At 30.2% G+C, this 8,638-nt stretch overlaps 1 long non-coding RNA gene across 1 annotated transcript; it reads left to right on the forward strand.

Moving 5' to 3' along the window:
- The first annotated feature begins 4,225 nt into the window (after window positions 1-4,225).
- Window positions 4,226-7,629, forward strand: LOC127277814 (uncharacterized). Its single transcript, XR_007842412.1, has 3 exons — window positions 4,226-4,241; window positions 4,348-4,411; window positions 7,475-7,629. It is a non-coding gene; the product is annotated as an uncharacterized LOC127277814 (long non-coding RNA).
- The last annotated feature ends 1,009 nt before the right edge of the window (window positions 7,630-8,638 follow it).

Genomic DNA, 8,638 nt, shown 5'->3' on the forward strand with positions numbered 1-8,638 from the left:
TTGTTTTTTTTTCAAAAAAAATATTTAAAAAAACACTATATATATATACATATAAGAAACATTTAACCTTTGCGTTACCGGGAGCCACCCGGGGTGACCCGGCGATAAAAAAATATTTAAAATATACTCTAATATATATCAATTTTATAAAAAAAAAATTTATTAATATTACTAGTAAAAAAAAACGTTTGGGTCACCCCGGGTGGCTCCCGGTAACGCAAAGGTTAAAAAAAGCATGCAAAAAAAAAAAAATTTTTTTTTAAATATATACAAATAAAAAATAAAAAAAAATAATTTTTTTAACGAAAAAAATATTTAAAAAAACGTTAGTATTTGTATACAAAAGAAAAAAAAACTATTAAAAAAAGAAAAAAATATTTAAAAAAATAAAAAAAATTATCGTTTGCGAGTCGCCGCCGTTTTATACGGCGCAAATCTTCGCCCTCTGCCTCTCCTCCCTCTCATGGGTAGGGGCTCAATAACAATACTTGAGCGAGAGGGAGGGGGTGGATTCTGGCGCATGTGTTGGGCGACCTCCTCCAGCCGCCCAGGGACCTCATCAACAGCCGCTCTGGGCTGATTCTGCTCCACAGATGGTTCGAGTGGAAACATGAACTATCTGTGCAGTGGAGGGAGCGTGGTGGGAAAAATAAAGATATATCTTTCTCTCTCCATAACTTGTTCTTTTTCTCTGTCACCGAAAACCCAGCAGGGGTCCGGACGGAATGAATGAATGGACGGAATGAAGGAATGGACAGAATGAAGGAATGAATTCAAAGATTATTATAGTTAATAACTAGCAACTTTGTCGTCCGCAAGCGGCCGACTACGTTGCTCGTGTGCATTAACCATATCTTTATTCACTTCTTTTTTTTCAAAAAATTTAATATTAGAAATTTTAAAAAAATTTCTTCATATTAAATCTACCACCCAAGGCACGGTTGGCCTGAACTAAATTTTATTCAAACTTTCAGTAACTCTAAATTTTTTTGTTGATTCTGAATTTATATTTTTTTAGCATTATTTTAAGACAAAAAAGAAAAAATTCGGCGGAGGGCTTTTTGAAATATACCATTTTAAAAAAAAAAAATTTTTTACTAAAAACTAAGTTACAGATTTATTTGAGTTGACTCGTTTTGTTTGTATTTTTTTTAAGCAGTCTAATAAATGTTAAGGTATTTAAAGGATAAGTAGGATTTCATAGCTGCAAAAGGTTTTTAATTTGACAAACAATGTACCGTTGACAAAAAATATTTTATCGAACTAAATATTTGAAATATAATTTGTAATAAATCTGTAATAAAAATTACAATATTTTTTATACACATTTTAAAGATTTATAAATGAAGTTAAATTTTAAAAATGTTTATGCAAAATATATAAACATGTAGCTTCAGATGTGCGAACTATTATACTGACACACTGCACATCTGAAGCTACATGTTTATATATTTTGCATAAACATTTTTAAAATTTAACTTCATTTATAAATCGTTAAAATGTGTATAAAAAATATTGTAATTTTTATTACAGATTTATTACAAATTATATTTCAAATATTTAGTTCGATAAAATATTTTTTTGTCAACGGTACATTGTTTGTCAAATTAAAAACCTTTTGCAGCTATGAAATCCTACTTATCCTTTAAATACCTTAACATTTATTAGACTGCTTAAAAAAAATACAAACAAAACGAGTCAACTCAAATAAATCTGTAACTTAGTTTTTAGTAAAAAAATTTTTTTTTTTAAAATGGTATATTTCAAAAAGTCCTCCGCCGATTTTTTTCTTTTTTGTCTTAAAATAATGCTAAAAAAAATATAAATTCAGAATCAACAAAAAAATTTAGAGTTACTGAAAGTTTGAATAAAATTTAGTTCAGGCCAACCGTGAAGGAGCACGGAATATTGCTTGAATGTCAAGGTGATATCAAGCGGGAAAATTTTTGTGACATTTAGGCGATATCATAATGTCCGCTTCATGGGGACATTCTACGGTGATATTCTTGTGAAATTCGCGTGATATTTGTATGGTACTGAGGGAATATTCCCGTGAAATTCACGCAATATTAAGAAAATATTCCTGGGATATTAAGGGAATATCCCTATGATATTGAGACAATATTCCTGTAATTTAGAAAATTCTAAAATGCTGTTTATTTTGAATATTTAATTAAACAAATAAATCAATGAAAAAAAATTGAAATTTTGTTAGAATTTTATAAATTATCTTATTAATATCACTGGAATATTCCCTCAATATCAGAGGAATAATTCACTCAATATCACACAAATTTCACGAGAATATTCCCTCAATATCATACGAATCACACGTGAATATCACCGAGGAATGTCCCCGTGAAGACATTATGATATCGCCTGAATGTCACAGGAATATTCCCACTTGATATCAATGTTACATTCAACCAATATTCCGTGCTACTTGGGCGCTTAACTTTACTTTTCCCTTATGACAGCAACTACTAAATAATCTATGTGACGGTCTCTCACACAGAAAATGTAACGCATAACAAAACTTACATTCTACATTCATCAAACCTAAATAATTCTGTGGAACCTTACTTTCATTGAAAACTTTAAGACATTATTGCATCTCCTACACTTTTTTATTTCGGTTATCGTTTTCACATGCCAAATTCTTTTCTTGACGCACTTTCTTTTCATCTTCCGTTTCCGTAGAAAATTTGTTCTTCTTACATGACAAATTATTTTCTTGACGCACTTTCTTTTCATCTTGAGTTTCCATTGATATTTTTCTTTCCTACATGCCAAATTTTTATCCTTGTGTATTTTCTTTTCATCTTTAGTTTCTATAGATAATTTCTTTTTTTGCATGTCAAATTTTTTTTGCGCTCTTTCTTTTGTATTTCTGTTTCATTACGATTACGTTTTCTCAATCTACCATTCTCTTGTCTAATTATTTTCTGTTCATATGTAACTTCGCGCGTTGCCTTCCCTTTTCTTTAATTCCTAGAATTATCTTTTTATCAATTTCTTCACTCAGAAAATACTTCATTTCTGAATATTCAAGTGGTGAAATTTTGTTCATATTATTATTAGTTGTACGAATTATTTTCTCTTCACTAGTGTCATTTAGAGAATGTTTAATTTCTAAATATTGTGTTAATAGAACTCTGTTAATATTATTTCTGGGAAAAGTATTAAAACAGAACAAGGGTTCAAAATATTATTTTTAAGTTCCTGAGCTCGATTTATGAAAAGACGGTTCCAATCATTCTCTATTATCGAATTCCTATTGTGAGACGTTCTTATTGACGGAAAATGATTTAAGCGATTATTTTCAAACATTGACTTTAAATGGTTTCTCATTCTGTTATTATCAGTTTCATAATTTACGCTGTTTGACATTACGTTAAAAAATATAGATGTTGCAAATGCTATTGCATATACTCCACACTCAACACTACCAAAAGGTTGTTGATCAACAACTACAAAAACTACTGTTGGTTTAAAAGGGAACAATCTAATTAAATATTTCATTTGATGCACATTTAAACACCCCTCATTAAGGCTATAAAAGTATAAGTACTTTGCATATTGAAAAAAGAATTGGAATCTTTTCTTAATAAATCTTCAAATTTGTACATATGCATGTCATTTAACAATTTATTTCTATTTTTAACAATTTTTAAATCTTCATCACTCAAAATAAGATACTCTTTTATGTTGGCCATAGTATACTTCGTTTAATTTTATTTTTGATTCATGAAAATCTAAATATCTTTAATCCTCTCGCTCACTCTCTCCAATATAACAAATTTTGCCATTTATTAAATATAACCAATTTTGCCTTTAATTCAATATAACAAATTTTGCCTTTTATCCAATACAACTACCAATATCCAATAGAATGAGAGAACTATGAATGAGTAACTACTGATCAGCCAATAAGTGCAAAAGGACACTCTTATATGATTAATCAGTAGTTCATTACAGATACCATATATACATTTATATACACTTGTATTAAAACCCCGGATTAATTACCACAAAAATCCAACCCTTGGACAATAGAACCTTTGTTAAATAATCAATGAGAATTAACTCTGAGGACCCAGGTAATAATTTCTTTTCTCCCATTTATTACATGGAAAAATACCCTTAGACAATAGAACCTTTGTTGATAAGGATTAACTCTGAGAACTTAGGTAATAATTTTTAAATTTTTTTTATTAAAATTTTCAGGGACTCTAATACAGGTATGCACACATATATATATATATATTTATTTTTATTTTCAAAACAAAAAGGAAAAAGATTAAGATTTTAGACGAAGATATTCTTATGCCATTTTGAATTGTCTAGATAGAGAAACGCAATGTTAAACGAAGAAGTACTTATGTTATATTCCTTGGTGTAAGAAAGAAAGGTATGCGTTACCTATTTAGTTTTAGACTTTCTTTATAGTTTTTTTTTCACGTGATAAAGACAGAAAGAAATTATTACCTGGGTCCTCAGAGTTATTAATTAATCCTCTTTAAAAGATTGCAGGTCAAGTGAACCCTCATTTGCAAAATAAAGATATATCTTTCTCTCTCCATAACTTGTTCTTTTTCTCTGTCACCGAAAACCCAGCAGGGGTCCGGACGGAATGAATGAATGGACGGAATGAAGGAATGGACAGAATGAAGGAATGAATTCAAAGATTATTATAGTTAATAACTAGCAACTTTGTCGTCCGCAAGCGGCCGACTACGTTGCTCGTGTGCATTAACCATATCTTTATTCACTTCTTTTTTTTCAAAAAATTTAATATTAGAAATTTACAAAAAATTTCTTCATATTAAATCTACCACCCAAGGAGCACGGAATATTGCTTGAATGTCAAGGTGATATCAAGCGGGAATATTGTTGTGACATTCAGGCGATATCATAATGTCCGCTTCATGGGGACATTCTACGGCGATATTCTTGTGAAATTCGCGTGATATTTGTATGGTACTGAGGGAATATTCCCGTGAAATTCACGCAATATTAAGAAAATATTCCTGGGATATTAAGGGAATATCCCTGTGATATTGAGACAATATTCCTGTAATTTAGAAAATTCTAAAATGTTGTTTATTTTGAATATTTAATTAAACAAATAAATCAATAAAAAAAAATTGAAATTTTGTTAGAATTTTATAAATTATCTTATTAATATCACTGGAATATTCCCTCAATATCAGAGGAATAATTCACTCAATATCACACAAATTTCACGGGAATATTCCCTCAATATCATACGAATCACACGTGAATATCACCGAGGAATGTCCCCGTAAAGACATTATGATATCGCCTGAATGTCACGGGAATATTCCCACTTGATATCAATGTTACAATCAACCAATATTCCGTGCTACTTGGGCGCTTAACTTTACTTTTCCCTTATGACAGCAACTACTAAATAATCTATGTGACGGTCTCTCACACAGAAAATGTAACACATAACAAAACTTACATTCTACATTCATCAAACCTAAATAATTCTGTGGAACCTTACTTTTATTGAAAAGTTTAAGACATTATTGCATCTCTTACACTTTTTTATTTCGGTTATCGTTTTCACATGCCAAATTCTTTTCTTGACGCACTTTCTTTTCATCTTCCGTTTCCGTAGAAAATTTGTTCTTCTTACATGACAAATTATTTTCTTGACGCACTTTCTTTTCATCTTGAGTTTCCATTGATATTTTTCTTTCCCTACATGCCAAATTTTTATCCTTGTGTATTTTCTTTTCATCTTTAGTTTCTATAGATAATTTCTTTTTTTGCAAGTCAAATTTTTTTTGCGCTCTTTCTTTTGTATTTCTGTTTCTGTTTCATTACGATTACGTTTTCTCAATCTACCATTCTCTTGTCTAATTATTTTCTGTTCATATGTAACTTCGCGCGTTGCCTTCCCTTTTCTTTAATTCCTAGAATTATCTTTTTATCAATTTCTTCACTCAGAAAATACTTCATTTCTGAATATTCAAGTGGTGAAATTTTGTTCATATTATTATTAGTTGTACGAATTATTTTCTCTTCACTAGTGTCATTTAGAGAATGTTTAATTTCTAAATATTGTGTTAATAGAACTCTGTTAATATTATTGCTGGGAAAAGTATTAAAACAGAACAAGGGTTCAAAATATTATTTTTAAGTTCCTGAGCTCGATTTATGAAAAGACGGTTCCAATCATTCTCTATTATCGAATTCCTATTGTGAGACGTTCTTATTGACGGAAAATGATTTAAGCGATTATTTTCAAACATTGACTTTAAATGGTTTCTCATTCTGTTATTATCAGTTTCATAATTTACGCTGTTTGACATTACGTTAAAAAATATAGATGTTGCAAATGCTATTGCATATACTCCACACTCAACACTACCAAAAGGTTGTTGATCAACAACTACAAAAACTACTGTTGGTTTAAAAGGGAACAATCTAATTAAATATTTCATTTGATGCACATTTAAACACCCCTCATTAAGGCTATAAAAGTATAAGTACTTTGCATATTGAAAAAAGAATTGGAATCTTTTCTTAATAAATCTTCAAATTTGTACATATGCATGTCATTTAACAATTTATTTCTATTTTTAACAATTTTTAAATCTTCATCACTCAAAATAAGATACTCTTTTATGTTGGCCATAGTATACTTCGTTTAATTTTATTTTTGATTCATGAAAATCTAAATATCTTTAATCCTCTCGCTCACTCTCTCCAATATAACAAATTTTGCCATTTATTAAATATAACCAATTTTGCCTTTAATTCAATATAACAAATTTTGCCTTTTATCCAATACAACTACCAATATCCAATAGAATGAGAGAACTATGAATGAGTAACTACTGATCAGCCAATAAGTGCAAAAGGACACTCTTATATGATTAATCAGTAGTTCATTACAGATACCATATATACATTTATATACACTTGTATTAAAACCCCGGATTAATTACCACAAAAATCCAACCCTTGGACAATAGAACCTTTGTTAAATAATCAATGAGAATTAACTCTGAGGACCCAGGTAATAATTTCTTTTCTCCCATTTATTACATGGAAAAATACCCTTAGACAATAGAACCTTTGTTGATAAGGATTAACTCTGAGAACTTAGGTAATAATTTTTAAATTTTTTTTATTAAAATTTTCAGGGACTCTAATACAGGTATGCACACATATATATATATATTTATTTTTATTTTCAAAACAAAAAGGAAAAAGATTAAGATTTTAGACGAAGATATTCTTATGCCATTTTGAATTGTCTAGATAGAGAAACGCAATGTTAAACGAAGAAGTACTTATGTTATATTCCTTGGTGTAAGAAAGAAAGGTATGCGTTACCTATTTAGTTTTAGACTTTCTTTATAGTTTTTTACGTGATAAAGACAGAAAGAAATTATTACCTGGGTCCTCAGAGTTATTAATTAATCCTCTTTAAAAGATTGCAGGTCAAGTGAACCCTCATTTGCAAAATAAAGATATATCTTTCTCTCTCCATAACTTGTTCTTTTCTCTGTCACCGAAAACCCAGCAGGGGTCCGGACGGAATGAATGAATGGACGGAATGAAGGAATGAATTCAAAGATTATTATAGTTAATTATTATTATTATTATTATTACCAGAGGACGGACCCTTATAACTTGAGCAGCTTGTTGAGGCTGTTCAACCTAAAAAAAAAATTAATTTTAAAATTATGACGTCATATTCGTAATCAGCGACCCCGAAAACCCCACGGTAACAAGTTTCAGGCATTCCGCCCGAAATTAAAAAAAAATATTCGCCATATTGGATCCGCTATTTTGAATTTTAAAATTCTGACGTCAGATTCGTAATCAGCGACCCCGAAAACCCCACGGTAACAAGTTTCAGGCATTCCGCCCGAAATTTAAAAAAAAATATTCGCCATATTGGATCCGCCATTTTGAATTTTCAAATTCTGACGTCATATTCGTAATAAGTTACCCCGAAAACCCCACGGTAACAAGTTTCAGGCATTCCGCCTGAAATTTAAAAAAAAAATATGCGCCATTTTGAAATTTAAAATGACGTCACTTAAACTTCCCCCCCCCCTCTCCCGTAACAAGTTTCAAGCATTAAGCCCGAAATTTTTAAAAAGATTATTCACCATAACCTTTTATTCATAACTTTGCTTTTGTATATATATACACACTAAACTCTATATATCTGAAATGCTGTCTACCATTGAAAGTCGCGAGCCGAGAGAGAGATCTGATTTCTGTAATCCCCTCTTTGTCGGTACAGGTCCATTAGAAAATATTTAACAGTATGTATACGTGAACATGATATAACACAGTTAACAGTAAACTTTTGGAACGTATTGTACCACGCCTGCGTAGTTTAGCAAGAGAAGGAGAGGTACACAAGAATCAGACCTCTCTCTCTACTCGCGACTTTCAATGGCAGACAGCATTTTTAGAAATATAGAGTTTAGTGTGTATATACAGGGTGATATAAAAAAAGTAATAAATCTGAAAATTTCTGGCCAAAAAAATTATTTTAAAAATACCTTTTTGGTGTGGCTTTAAAAAACTTCGTAAAACTTCGCTGAGAAGAAGTTGAAGTTCAAAAAAAGTTAGCCAATGA

Source organism: Leptopilina boulardi, unplaced genomic scaffold (assembly GCF_019393585.1).
Source record: "Leptopilina boulardi isolate dan_hultmark-lab unplaced genomic scaffold, ZJU_Lbou_2.1 LbouV2_180, whole genome shotgun sequence".
Taxonomy (NCBI): domain Eukaryota; kingdom Metazoa; phylum Arthropoda; class Insecta; order Hymenoptera; family Figitidae; genus Leptopilina; species Leptopilina boulardi.